Consider the following 15574-nt stretch of genomic DNA (forward strand, 5'->3'; position numbering starts at 1 on the left):
TGGACACGAGAGGGGTCTGCGTTCCATACCAGACACCACTGATATGTAGTGAAAGCAGATCCACTCAGGGATGGCCAGCACATGGTTGGCAGGTGCCATCGCTGTTGAAATGCACTCAGGGTCCTTCTGACCCTGGGAACGAGCTGCTCTGTGGTGCTAGTGGAGAGAGCAGTGGAGAGTGTCTCCGCTGTGAGCAGCATATTCCCTCCTGATGGTTGACACACAAGGACACACACATGCATATTCATGCACATCGGTGTGGAATCATGCAGAGGGTTGAGCTCCGACATGTGTTTATACAACACAGCTGCACACGAAGACAAGGAGACAGGTAGGCAGAGATGCAACCATGGCCTCTGGTGAGAACACGTGGGGACAACTGCAGCAATGGTAGAGCATTCTGGGGCAGGACGAGGCCCTGGGAATGCCCATGGCATTGTTTGTGCACTCCCAGGCTGCACAGAGTGGGGACTAGTCAAAATGGGCCAGAAATTTTTCCTGAGGGTGCTGTTACGCAGGATGGGGTCAAAACCAAGGAGAAGAAGCCACACACCTGGGAAGGTAACAAAAAGTGACCATCGAGGTGAGCTGATGCAGGAGGGAAAGAGAAGGACAGGGTACATCCTCATGCACAGGAACCCTTGAGTGTCCAGCTGAGGAATGCTGGAGCTTATTCCTGAGAACAGTGCTTCAAACAGCCCCACCAGAGTGACCCAGGCTGACTTCACTTGCCTGCTCTCGACCCGTCCAGCACTTGAACTGAGTTCTGCCAGCACTGCTGCATTCCTGCCCTAGAAATTCTGGGGCCTTTCATCCCAGCACTCACAAGAAGCCTTCAGTGGGGAATGGGCATGCTCTATACCTGGCAATGAAAAGGCAGCAGTGTTGGAAATCACAGCACAGCCCATATCATTAGCTGTGACAGTCTACATTGAAAATGAGCTTGTCAGGAAATTGTTACCTCTGCAAAGGGTGCCTGTGTTCCTGCGGCAATGAAGGGCAGGTATAAAAGCCAGCGCAAGTCCCCGCTCTCTCATCCACTTCTCTTGCCTCCTTCTCCTTGGGAACAGGTGAGTCCTGAGCCCCTTCTTCTCCTCTTCCAAAGTGAAATCTCTCCTTGATGGACACTTGAGCTGCTACTGGCTCTGGCCTGTGCTCAGGCTTTGGAGCATCATGCCACGGGAGAGAGAAGTCGGGAGGAAGCCTGCTAGAGAGAGGCTGGGACATGTCAGAGGGGGCATTGGTTTACAAGTCAGGAGAGGGCGTCCGTGGGCAAGGCTGTACTTCGTGGGGGAAGGCAGAACATGAGGTTTCTGGCACCGCTTTCAGGTCCTTGCACAGTAGTACCTTGCCTCTTTTGTGACAGGGAAATAGGCTGCACCTCACCCATCCTTGTGCTCTGCTTCCTCCCTGCCTTGTCTGCCAGGTGCACCTCCAGCCCAGAGACATGTCCTGCTACAGCCAGTGCCTGCCATGCCGGCCCTGCGGCCCGACCCCGCTGGCCAACAGCTGCAATGAGCCCTGTGTCAGGCAGTGCCAGAACTCCACTGTCGTCATTGAGCCCCCGGCTGTGGTGGTGACCCTGCCCGGCCCCATCCTCAGCTCCTTCCCACAGAGCACCATTGTGGGCTCCTCTACCTCTGCTGCTGTTGGCAGCATCCTGAGCTGTGATGGAGTGCCCATCTCCTCTGGGGGCTTTGACCTCTCCTGCATTACCAGCCGCTACTGTGGCAGAAGGTGCCCTCCCTGCTAAAGATGCTGGGAAAGCCCCAGGGAGACAGCCTGAGGAACTCAGAGTATGGTACCGGGCAGAGGATCAAACTTTTGCATGTTGTTACCAAGATACCTGAATGGCTTTGCCTTTCTTTCACTTTTGCTTGTTTGCTTTGGTTCCCCTTGGCAGCAAGGGCCCACAAAGGCCAGCCTGCTGGGGACCATCTGTCTCCTCTCCCTCTATGGGGCAGGCAGTGGAGACCATGCAAGAACTTTGCCATAGCCAAGGACTGCAGACTCTGGACTGCCTCTGCGGCTGCCTGCACTGCTGTCCTCCACTCAGAGTGACTTTTTTCCTTTCTTTGGACTCATTAAAGTTGTGGTGCATTCAAGCCTGGCCTCCATGTGGTCCTTCCCTCTGTGGACACTCTCCAAGCTGCCAAAGCAGAGAGGTTGTTGCTCTGGGATTGAAGGGGGTGAGGGCACAAGGAGACCCTTTTCTATTCAGAGAGGAATGGGAGGTTGGGACACACTGCACTTTACCAGCCATCCAGGCTGAGCACCATCCTTTGTAGCTGAGGAAGACATCCGTGGCTGCTTTGGTGGCAGAGACCATCAGGCCTTGTGTGTCTCTGCCCACAAATGCCCAGCAAGGCAGGAGGCCCTGAGGGCTCAGCAGGCCCATGAGCTCTTGAGGAAGGGCAGTTGTCTTGCCATAGCTGGAGCTTTGCTGGGTTGGCAGGTGTTGGGTATGGGTGTCCAGGAGATTATTAACTTTGCAGAATGGCAGGCGTGGTAAAGCAGGGAATAGCCCTTGCAGTGGCCCATAGCTGCTGCTCCATCTTCCTCTCCCCTCCATCTTTGGTCAATCCAGGGTCATGCCCAGAAGGCATGGACAGGAGTAACATGGAAAATTTGCCCATGTCACTGAATGTGTTGAGGCTGGAGCTAAGCATGTGGGAGCTGAGGGCAGTCGGTACAGAAAAGGGGATGTATTTCTGAGGAAGATCAAATTGCTGTGATACAGAGCATGCAGGAGAATATGAGGATCAGAAAGGATGAGAGTCCTGGGTGCACTTCCCAAGAGATCTGCATGCAGGCTCAGATATCTTGACTGCTTCATTGATCCCCCCCAGAGAGTTTGTGCTGAGGAATTGGCTGCCATTCTAGGGGGGAGAGGATTTGCTTACATGTAAATGTCATCCCTTCTGACTGGTGGAAATGTCTCATGGCACCACTATAGTCTCTATCCTATTTCCTGCATGAAAATCCAGATGTCTTGACAAAAGTGTACAAGTGGAAGAATGGAAACCACTACACCCATGTCTTCCATCAAGAGGGAATTATAGCTCATGAGGCATATCTCAGAATGAATAAAGGCCAAAAGCTTTATAAGGGTGCTTCACTTAAATGTCTGAAATATTTTTTCCCTCATCATGCCATTAATAACCATCATCAATAGCAGCACAGTTGGACTTCCTAACGCTACTGCACTAAACCTTGTAATAAACAGAAGGTACCTCAGGTGCTTTGCAGTGATGATACCATCTGCAATTGTTCTCCCTGAAGATGGAGGGAGAACATTTTTTCTGACAGACGGGAAGCCCTTTAGTCAAAACACCGCCAGAGCACTTCTACAAGCTCTTGGCATGACCTGTGGTTTGGCTGCACATCTGAGGAAATCTGGGAAAGGTAGAAAAAGTACACAGAATCTATGTGGATCTTACACTTCTGACTAAGGGCACTGTTGGCAGAGGATGATCTTTTTTTAGGGTGATTTAAATCCACTGTGCAGCTTTCAGACACTGAGCTGTCTCAGCCCATGCTTCCCATTTCAATGCTGTGGCCCGTTTCTACCACCCCTTCATTGTTACAAGCTGGGGTTGTCCTGCAGACACATTTGGATTTCAGTAAATCTGTTTGGCCTCTGAAGAAAGGGTCTGGGTCCAGGCATAGCTGACCTGTGTTTGCTGTGCTGTCTCAGGGGTATGGGCACAGCCCCCTGCCCTCCCAGGGGACTGTATCCCAGCACTAGGAGGAGTGCAGCCTGTCCCCATGGTGTGAGCTATCCCCTCATGCTGGCGACAACCTGCTGACTGCACCTAGGCAACCAGCACATAATTGTGGGCACTGTGAGAGAGCACAGCTGGGAAATGAGTCCACAGAAGGCACAACAATACAGCACTCCAAAATGGGAATGGTATCTTTCCATGCAGGCAAAGCCATGTCACACAAAATCAGTGCAGCAGAAAACAGCCCAGATAGGATTGGCAGACATGACCAACCCTCACCTGGAGCTGTTAAGCACTGCCTGGGCTCAGAAAGCCCCACCACACAAACATCCCAGCCCTGAGTGTCACCACTATGCCTAGTTCACAGCCGTGCAGCAGCCAGGTATGTAAGGGGAGGGAGGTGGTGGAAGGCTGCAACCTTTTGTCCAGCTCAGCAAGATGGGTGGGGACAGCAGTCAGCATGAGAGCTAATGCCTCTATTCAGGGTACTAGAGGAGGCACCCCCACTTCCAGGTCGTCCATGAAAATCGTTCCTTTGTTTTATGTTATTTGGAACCATTATGTGGAGCCTCACATGACTGCTTCCCCTCACCACATGCCGTGCAGCAACAAGCATGAAGTGCTGGCTGCCCCTGCCCTCCAGCCACACCAAAGCTCCTCCTTGCCTTCTACACCACACAAGGCACTGGACTGTTCAGTGACCTCTGCACCACCACTGTTTTAAGGGGCAGGGGACAAGGGGGACAGGACATCTCTGGTACTTCCAGCCATAATATCTCTGCTATTCTATGCTTGCTCTCTTTGCTTTATCTGTCAGAGGTGGGTTGACCTTGGCTGGCCACCAGGTGCCCACCAAGCTGCTCTATCCCTCCATCAACAGGACAGGGGGAGAAAAACATGATGCAAAGCTCGTGGGTCAAGATAAGGGCAGGGAGATTACTGCCAGTTACTGTCACAGGCAAAACAGACTCGATTTGGGGAAATTAATGTAATTTATTGCCAATTAACTGTAAGAGTGTAGGACAGTGAAAAATAAAGCAAAACTAAAACCACCTTCCCCACTTCTTCCCCAGCACAAATTCACTCATAAATCTTCTACTTTCTTCTCCCCAGAATTGCAGGGATGCAAATTTCTGCACTGTGTGCAATAACTAAATTTCCACCACAGGAGAGAAAATGGGGGTTGTGGTCAGTTCATCACATGTTTTTGCTGCTGCTCCTTCCTCCTCATGCTCTTTCCCTGATTCAGTGTAGGGACCCTCCCATGGAGGGCCAGTCCTTCACAAAATTCTCCAATGTGGGTCCTTCCCATGGGCTGCTGTTCTTCATTAAGTGCTCCAGCACGGGTCCTTTCCACAAGCTGCAGTCCTTCAGGAACAGACTGCTCCTGCACAGGTCTCCGGTGGGGCCACAAGTCCTGCTAGAAAACCTCCAACATGGGCTCCTCTCCATGGGACACACTTTCTGTCAGCAGACTACTCCAGCTCAGCTTCTCTATGGGCTGCAGCTTTCTTCAGATCATCTCCACCTGCTCTGGCATGAGGTCCTTCCTGGGCTGCAGGGTGGATATGTGCTCCATCATGGGCCTCCATGGGCTGTAAGGGGACAAGCTGTGTCCATTGTCATCTCTGTGGCTGCAGGGGGAATCTCTGCTCCAGCACCTGGAACATCTCCTCCCTATTCTTCTTCCCTGACTTTGGTGTCTGCATAGCTGTTTCTCTCACATTTTCTCACTCCTCTCTTGCAGCTGCTGCACAACATTTTTAACCCCTTCTTAAATATTTCATCACAGAGGTGCTACAAATGTTGCTGATAGGCTCAGCTTTGGCCAGCAGTGGGTCCATCACAGAGCTGGCTATTACTGGCGCTGTCCAACATAGGGGTAGCTTCTAGAATCTTTTCACAGAAGTCATTCCTGCAGACTCTCCACAACTGAAACCTTGTCATGTAAACCAAATACACTGCCAATACTCTTGTATTATTATGAGCAGAAAGTGTTTTGTACATCAGAACTTTAGCTGCAAGATAAACTCGTCCAGCTCATGGTGAAAGATGAGGCTGCAGGCAGCTCCCTCTTGCTACAGGCAATTTACACCGCCTGCACCTGCATGCAAAACGCAAGAAGAAAAAAAACCAGCCATCAATTAAAACTGTAGGAAAAAAAAAATAAAAAGGGTGCATGAACATTCACAGGGCAGCCAAACCATTTCTTCAGCTGCTCTGTAAGTTAATGTTGCTTCTGCATTTCTCTGCCTTTTGAAGAGAGGGTATTTATGTGAAAGTAAGTCTTAAGACAGGTTCATTACTACATCAATTCTGATGTCTAAGCCTCACTGTCTGTACCCTGAGGGCAGTCTGGCTTGTCCCAGATGCACACCCTTCTGCTGCCACATGAGTGTGTCACTGTGGCACTGCTACCTTTGCAAGGGCAGGGGCTGGTCCCAGAACACTTGAGGAGATCAACAGCATCAGGTGGGAGCGTCCAGCATTGCAGGATTTTATTTTACTTGCAATATGGGAATTCTTTGTGGGGCTGCAGCAATGGGGATGTTCTGTCTTTTTTATATTATCCTTCACATACAGACTTGGGACAAGGAGAGGCTCAATGTCTGGAAAGGCCATGACAGCTTCAACGACAAGACTCATGCAAACATGAGTATGCACAATTGTTCTTTGTGTTTGTGTGTGTTTGGGCAACTGTGTCCATAAGCATGTATGTGTTTTAGCACACAAACGTGACATCATGAACGTGTGTGGCTGGTCTGCATATACGTAATGGTGTGGGCATAGGTGCATGTAGATATGTGCTTCTCTTTGTGTACATCTGTATGGAGAAGCATGCATGTGTGTCAGTATGCAAGTACATGTGTGCAGGAGCATATACATTTGTAAGCATGTGTGTTTGAATATCTGGGCATTCATATTTGTATGGGGACTGGCTGTGCATGTTGGTATGCACACGGGCTCATCTGGAAACCTCAGTGCATACATGTTGTGATTTAACCCTAGCCAAAAACTGACCACCACACAGCCACTTGATCACTCCCCTCAGGTGGCATGGGGGAGAGAATTAGAAGAGTAAAAGTGAGAAAACTCGTGTGTTGAGATAAAGACAATTTAATAGGTAAAGCAAAAACTACATCTGCAAGCAAAGCAAAACAAGGAATTAATTCACCCCTTCCCACGGGCAGGCAGGTGTTCAGCCGTGTCCAGGAAAGCAGGGCTCCATCAAGCCTAACGGTTACTTGGGAAGACAAACACCATCACTCCAAGCATCCCTCCCTTCCTTCTTCTTCCCCCAGCTTTATAATCTGAGCATGACATCATATGGTGTGGGACATCCCTTGGGTCAGTTGGGGTCAGCTGTCCTGGCCGTATGCCCTCCTGGCTTCTTGTGCACCCAGCAGAGCATGGGGAGCCGAAAAAGCCCTTGACTAGTGTAAGCACTACTTAGCAACAACTAAACCATCTCTGTGTTATCAACACTGTTTTTACCATAAATCCAAAACATCGTTCCATACTAGTTACTATGAAGAGAATTAATTCTATCCCAGCCAAATCCAGGACAGCACACCTCTTTATAAGTGGACATGTATGAGTTGCTCTTTGGGTGTGTGTAAGCTCACGTGTGTGGTTGTGTCCATGTGTGTGAATTTCTGTGTGCACCACAATGGTAATTTGTGACCAAGAAATGATCTCTCATGGAGGTCAAGAAGGCCCAACTTCATAAGAGGTTGAAGTGGCTGCAGCAGGAAACCAGAGACAGGACTGCCTGTAAGGGGGTGCAGTTTCCCTTGGTGATGAGATAAGAAAGAGCTGCAGCACTGTCTTGTGGCAATCCTGGAGTGTGATGCTCAGTGGCCACCTTTGGGCAGCAGAGCTGGTGCTGGAGGATAGACCCAATGTCAGGCTGAGGTATCTCATGCAACTGCTTACAGGATTGGCGCAGGTGCTGGTGTATGTAAAGAACTGGCTCCTGATACAGATCTGCAGACTCCTTGTGGACCTTTTGGTGGTAGGTAGGACTCTATCCAATACTTTGATCATATCTAAGTCAAAGCATGTGTTTAATTTGCCTTGTGGGATACAATAAAATTTGCCCAACAGCACGCGTATTTGCATGTGTGCATGTCTGTGAGTGTGCATATATACCTCTGTGTCCATATAGGTGTGCATGTAGGTGCACCCCTGAGGGTAGATCGAAGGTGTTGCTAAAGATAAGGTACACCACAGCCAGTGGCCCTCTCCTTCCCCACAATGCCAGCCACCTCCTCACAGAAAGCAACGAGGTTGGTGAGGCATCATTTGCTGCTCCCAATGCTCTTCTTGCCTTTCATAAGTTTAGGAATGGCTTCTGAGAGTATTTACTCCATGTTCTATCCAGTGGCTGATCAGTGACTGACCAGTCCTTGAACATCCTTGGATGCATCTCAAGAAATTCTATGTACTTGAGTGTGTTCAAATGATAGTAAGAGCACCTTAGTTCATTCTTCTACTCTACTACTGCTGGACCTCTTGGGATAGTTTCTCCATAGCAGAGACGAGAGAGGAAGAGAGATTTACTTCATGCTCCTGGAGTTTATCAATCACCTCCACCACTGGTGGTGTCTCATCATCTTTCCAGGACATCACTGCCAATGAGTTCCCATGCATCGATGGTGCACTCCGTAGAAACTTCCACCACATGGATCATGTGCACTTGGCTTCATCTGGATCTTTGGCTGACCGTTGATTGTCTAGGTCACTACACATCACCTCAAGCATGGCTAATTCCCTTAGATACTGGATGCCTTTCTCCATGGTTGTCCATTTTCCTAGGTGATATGTAACATCTTCTTTAAAGGGATACCTTTCCTTCACTCCAGACAGGAGTCGCCTCCAGAGGCTGAGGACTTGTGTTCTTTTTCCAATTGCTTTATCAATGCCCCCTTCCCCAGAAAGGGATCCCAATTGTTTGGCTTCTTTTCCCTCTATCTCCAGGCTACTGGCCCCATTATCCCAGCATCGGAGCAGCCAGGTGACAATGTGCTCACCTGAATGACGGCTATAATCTTTTTGCATATCTTGCAACTCACTCAAGGACAGGGATTGGGTGGTCTCTATTTCGTTTATGACTTCTTCCTCCTCTCCCTGCGATGGCCCTGGTTCTTCATCATCCCGTTCTAAACGAGTTGATGTCTGCTTCCAAGATTTTGTCTTGTGTATGGGGGCAACTGATACTGGTACGGGTTGATTCTCTGATCCAGCTCCAGTTCTTGTCGTGGGGGCTGGAGTGACCACAGTGCCTGTCACTCTGCCTTTCAATCCAGAGATCTTCTCTTCTTCTTGGGAGCACTGAATACTGTTGAGCAGGACTTGGTATGCATGGGCCAGGCCCCAGCACGTTGCACTTATCTGTGTCTCTCTGGAGTTCCCAGCGTAACAACATACTTTCTCCAAATATTCTACTAGTTTTTTGGGATTCTGCACTTGTTCGGGGGTGAAACTCCAAAATACTGGGGGTGCCCACTGCCCTAGGTATTTGCCCATGCTATCTCACATGCCCTGCCACTCATAACTGTCAAGCCTTGGGGCAGATTTCTGGGTGATATTCTTATGTTGCTTAGTCAAAACCAAAACAACATGCCCAAAAACTAACAATAAGGTCACCTTTACCACACAGGGATGTTCAAGATGCAAAAAAGTTGTTGTAATAGAGGCAGAGACATCATAGAACAAAGTTGCAAAGATACCATTCTGTATTTCCTCCATATAAAATCTCTCAGAGGAGGAGGTATAATTCCTAATTGCCTCAACAAGGTGGTATCTAAAGTACAGCAACAGTTTCAGCAAAAATCCCAAATACCAGATAAAGCTGAAAACGAGTGTTTGTATTACAAATCTTGTAGGCAAAACGTTACTAATCACAGCAGAAGACAGCAAACTAAACAAACCAACACCAATCTTTAACACCAACTGCAAAAAGGACAACATGGTGCTGTGACCAGCAGCTGTTATTATCTCCAACCCTTGAGCCCCACATTGGGCGCCAAAAAGACTGTCATGGTTTAGCCGGCAGCTCAGCCCCACACAGTCGCTCACTCACTCCCCCACCGGTAGATGGGGGAGAGAATCAGAAGGGTAATGCTCGTGGGCTGGGATAAGAACAGTTAAATAATTAAAACTAAAAGAAACAACAACAAAAATGCAGTGTAAAGGAGAACAATGAGATGCACGAAATGCGGGGGGAGGTGAAAGGGAGGGGGGAGGGGAACAAACTGCCGAAACAAACTGCACGCAATGCAGCCGCTCACCTCCCGCCGACCTGACGCTGCTCCTCTCCTGAGCCGCAAACTGCCCCCATAAATACACTGGTCATGGTGTCACATGTTATGGAATGAACATGCCATTGGCCAGTCGGGGTCAGCCGCCCTGGCCATGGCCCTGCCCCTCCCAGCCTCCCGCCACACCCCCGCCACATGGCAGAGCGCAGGAAGCTGAAAAGGTAGCCGACCCCCCATGATGATGAGAATTAACCCCTTCTCAGCCAAAACCAGCACAACTACAAATCACTGTTGATGTCCTACCCTCATCATCTGTAGCCCAAGGGGAGTCCCAGGCACACAATCCTCTGCAACCACATGATTGTATCACTGCTGCTCCCTTTGCAAGGGCAGGGGCTGCTCCCAGACCCGTGAGGCACTCGCTGAGACAGATGGAGCTTCTAAGGCTATAAGATCTTTTAATTTATTTTTTTTTATTTTGCTAGTAAAATGGTCATTTGGGGGGCCTACAACACTAGGGATATTCTATGGTTTTTAAGTGTAGGTTCACACACAGCCTTGGGACTTCGACATGTTCAATGTCTGCAAAGACCATGACAGCTTGGATTCCACTGTGGTTTCTCTCTGTTGGTGGGAAAACAGCTGACTGAACAGTGCCAAAACCTTGAGCTCAATAAAGCTGATGGGGCTGGTCAGCACCTTATTCGTTGCCTTAACTGTAGGGTCTGAAGGACTTGCCAGAATCATCCCAAGATGCTGGTGTCTGATGCCCTTGTTCTCAGTGTTGTGTGTGCATGTTCATGGTCATGTACACATTCATCTAGCTGTACTCATGTGTACATTCACATGTACGTGTGTGCCTGGGGTAAGGCACATGCAAGCATGACTGTGTACAAATATTGTGTGTGTGTTTGGGCACACCTGTTCATGAGTGTGTATATGTTTTAGCACATGCATGTGCCTTTGTGCCAGTGAGTATGGGTGGGTGTGACATTGATCTGCATATATGTAAATGTGTGGGCATAGATGTGTGCTTTTATATATTATCATTTGTGTACAGAAGAGTGCACATATCTATGCAAATGTTTGTGTGCATGTACATGCCTGTGTAAGCATATGTGTTGGAATATCTGTGCGTACATGTTGGTATGGGGGATTGGTTGTGTCTGTCTGTCTGCACGTGGGCTCCTTTGGAAACATGTGGGCACACATCTCTTTATAAGTGCACACAATTGAGTTACTCTGGGTTCATGCAGACTCATGTGCCTGTGTGTGAGATGATGAGTTGTGAATGCCTGGGAGTGTGCATACCTCTGTATGCATATAGGTATGCATGTGTGTGCACCCATGAAGTGGTGCATTTTTTTGGATGAGCCTATGTAGGTGGGTGTGCAATTCCCTCCGCTCGCTTTTGACATCATGAGTGATCTCATTATGATATCAAGGGGAAAACTAGGAACTGTATTGAAACAGTGATCTGTCACAGGCATTCCTCTGAGGATGAGATGTGATGACTGTGCAGGTTACTTCATGACTTCTGAGTTGTTCCTGCTGGAGGTCACCTGAGAAACACTCTGAAGTGTAACAGACTGGAGGAGGGGCCTCCAGCAGCCACCTAGTCCAACCCTGTGTTCAGGGAGGATCTTAGTAGATCAGGTTACTCAGGGCTGAGTCTAGGCAAGTTCTGAACACTTCCAACAACAGAGATCCCATAATGTCTCTGCATAATGTAGTCCAGCATTTGACCACCTTCATGGAAAGAGTTTTTCCCTGCTATATAATCAGAATTATCCATTATTACACTTGCACCCATTGGCCCTACTCTAATCATAATTTATCTCCAGAGTCTTGCTTAATCTTCTTTGTATCCTCCATTGAAGTGGTAGTAGGCAGCAAGTATGTCTTCCCTTAGCCTTCTCTTCTCCAAGATGAGCAGGCCGAGCTCTCACATCCCTTCCTTGCATATCATGAATCTGGCTACCTGACCATCTCGGTGGCCTCCATAGGACTCACACCTATTGATCAATATCCTTTCTGGACTGGGGAGACCCAAACTGGGCACACTGTTGCAGATACAGTCTCAAAAGTCCCAAACACAGGAGCAAGATCACTTCTGTGGACTTCCTGGCTATACGCTGAGTAATACAGCTCAGGATACAGTGTATCTTCTTTGCTGCAAGGGCACACTGCTGGCTCATATTCAGCTGGGTACCCACAAGGATGTCACATCTTTTTCATCTGAGCTGCTTCCTAGGCACCCAGCCCCCAGCCTGTACTGGTGCATGGGGTTGTTCATGCGTCTCTTGTTGAAATTTTTGTGGTTCTGGTCAGCCCATTTGTCCAACCTGGCCAGATCCCTCTGACTAGCAGCCCTGCTCTACATTGTATTGATGACTCCCCACAATTAGGGGTCCTCCACAAACTTGCTGAGAGTGCACTCCTCCCCACCATTCAGGTCATTAATGAAAATATTAAACACTATCTGTCCCAGTATTGACCCCTGAGGGTTCCCACTGTGGTTACTGGCTGCAGCTGGACTTTGCACCGTTGGTCACAACTCCCTGAGCTCAACTGGCCAACTAATTTTCCAGCCCCCTTCTTGTCCACCTATCCAGCTGTTTGGTGAGTAAGGTACTATAGTAGAGTCAAAAGTCTTGCAAAAATCAAGGCATACCACACCCACTCTGCAGTGCCACTCACCTCCTTATAGAAAGCAATGAGGTCAGTCAGGCATGATTTGCCCTCAGTAAACCCATGTGAGATGCTCCCAGTGGCTTTATTGTCTTTCATGGGTTTAGAAAAGGCTTCTGAGAGCTTCTTTTAAGTAAATGAGTGGACAGTTCCTTGAACACTCTTGGATATGTCCCAGCTGGTCTCATGGAGTTACCTACGTTCAATTGGTAGTAAGAGCTCTTTAATCCTTTATTCTACTGTGGGTGCTGCTTCATTCCCATAGAGTCTGTTGGGAGGTTCAGGGATGTGTTGGCCTGAGGAGAAGTCATAGCAGTAAAAACTAACGACAAATATCTATAGACCATTTCAGTCTTTTCCCTATGCCATGTTCCTTCAGTTCAGTACCTGTTCAGTCCAAGGTCTTAGCACCTGCCTGACACAGCACAAGGCTGATGGGCTGCACAAGTACATCTGACATTGACTTGGACATGAGATCTGAACATATCTCACACCGGACAGCACTGATACAGCACCGGAAGCAGACCCACTTTGGCATAGCCAGAATGATGTTGGCAGGATTTCTCAGTCTTTCTCCCTGTCTGTAAAGCAAACTCCATCCTTTTGAACTCCCTAGATCTGGGAAGAGCAGTGTCCTGGCCTGGAGAAGCAGAGAGTGGGGACTCCTGGCCATGCTGAGGCATTCCAATACGGTTTACACTGAATTAAATTAAGGATCCAAAGTGGTATGAAACAGTACTTGTTGGGGTCTGGAATCATCAGCAGCAGGGTGTCGGTTTGGAATAGTAGGAAAAGGAGGACTGAAGATACAGAAGGATACATTTCAGTGCCTGTGCTAAGGACAATTCTCTGCTACATTTTTTCTGGTTTTGTGCAGTGGCACTCAGGCCTCTTCTGACTCTGGCTGCTGTGTGGGGCTTACTAACAGAGCAGCAGAGTGTGCCACTTCCATGAGAGATGCCCATAACAATTCCTCATGAGGAGGAACACACACACACTCTTGTGCACGTCAGTGTGGAATAATTCAGAAATTTTTGCACCTACGTGCATTCACACAAACCCAGCTGCACATAAGTTCACACAAGAACATCCATAGGAACACAACCAACTGTGGACATCTGGGGACAACTGCAGCAGGATTAGAGCATTCTGGAAAGAACAAGGCTCCGGATATGAAGCCCACGCCCTTCTCCCTGGTGCAGAAAAGGAGGCAAAACAGGCCAGCAGAATTTCCCTGGAGGCAGTGTTAGGTGGGATAAGGTCAAACACAGAAGCTGATCCACTTCCTCCCAACATGGCCACAAAGAGCCCCAAAGGGACCCAGGCTGACATAATTTGCATTTACTGGACTATTCCAACATGTGAGATGAGTCCTCTGCCCATGCTGATGTGTTTTGCTCTGGAAATGCATGGGCCTCTCATCCTGTCACACAAAAGACGCCCTCCTTGGGGAATGTTCCTGGCATAAAGCAGGAAATGAAAAGACAGCAATTCAGGAAGCCAAAACACAGCCCATAGCATTAGCTGGGATGTTTTGTATTCAAGATGAGCTTGTCAGAAAATAATGACCTCTACAAGGGATGTCTCTGGCAGCCTGGGACAGTAAAGGCCCATGATAAAAGCCACCTCAGCTCCTCTCTCCCTTATCCACTCCTCTTGCCTCCTTCTCCTTGGGAGTCAGGTCAGTCTGAAGCCCCTTCTTCACTGCTTTCTCTGAAAGGAGGTCTCACTCCAATGGACGTCTCAGCTGATACAAGCTGTGTTGTCTGCTAGATAATGTGTCTGCTTGTCATGGGAGAAGGAAGTGGGGAGAAGGTTAGACATGGTGGGAAGCTGAACAGTACTGAGGTGGCTTCTGGAATCAGAGGATAGGCAATAGCCATGTAACACCTGGTGACTCTGTTTTGGCCCCAGCAGGATGAGGACCAGAAGCCCTCATCATCTCTGCACAGCCTCCAGCTCACAGTCCTACATTCTGTTTGGCTCCCTCATGGTGTGGGGACAGGCTGCTCCTCATGCATCCCCATGTTCTAATCCCTCCCTGTTCTCTCTCACAGGTGTACCTGCGTCACCAACACATGTCCTGCTACTAGTCTTCACATGTTCATGTGTTCTGATTCCTCTCTGTACTCTCTCACAGGTGCACCTCCAGCCCCGAGACATGTCCTGCTACAGCCAGTGCCTGCCCTGCCAGCCCTGCGGCCCGACCCCGCTGGCCAACAGCTGCAATGAGCCCTGTGTCAGGCAGTGCCAGGACTCCACCATCGTCATCGAGCCCTCCCCCATGGTGGTGACCCTGCCCGGCCCCATCCTCAGCTCCTTCCCACAGAGCACCGTGGTGGGCTCGTCCACCTCCGCTGCTGTTGGCAGCATCCTCAGCTGTGATGGAGTGCCCATCAACTCCAGGGGCTTTGACCTCTCCTGCATTACCAGCCGCTACTGTGGCAGCAGAAGGTGTCCCCCCTGCTAAAGGTACCAGTGACAGACCAGACAAGGATCCCCAGGAATCCAGACCTAGACACTGGACTGTGAACAGAGGTCCCGGCCATTGACTTCAGAGAAGCTGAGCATCCAGTGCTTCTCTTTCAAAGGAGGGCTTCTGGGGTTTTCTGAAAACATGACCAAATTCTAACTTTCTTGCCTTCCATTCTCTCCAATCTCTTTCTTTTTTTCTGTTTTTCTGGGCTGTAAGATGCCCAGAGCCAACCTGGGGGATCTGCTGACTAATGTCTCTCCATGTAGCAGACAGATGCATCCCTGTGGGATCTCCACTGTGGGCAATGATTGAAGACTTTTGACAGCTGTTAGTGCTCTCCCTACTCTGGCCCTCTCCTCTAGGCGTGATCTCACTTCCCTCTTCAGACACATCAAATTTTTCCGCACTTCAGCCTCTGC

The 15574-nt window shown here is 49.1% G+C and overlaps 1 pseudogene; it reads left to right on the forward strand.

Moving 5' to 3' along the window:
• The first annotated feature begins 992 nt into the window (after nucleotides 1-992).
• Nucleotides 993-15149, forward strand: LOC142068095 (feather keratin Cos1-1/Cos1-3/Cos2-1-like; annotated as a pseudogene).
• Nucleotides 15150-15574: the final 425 nt, after the last annotated feature.

The sequence above is a fragment of the Phalacrocorax aristotelis genome, chromosome 23 (assembly GCF_949628215.1).
Source record: "Phalacrocorax aristotelis chromosome 23, bGulAri2.1, whole genome shotgun sequence".
NCBI lineage: Eukaryota > Metazoa > Chordata > Aves > Suliformes > Phalacrocoracidae > Phalacrocorax > Phalacrocorax aristotelis.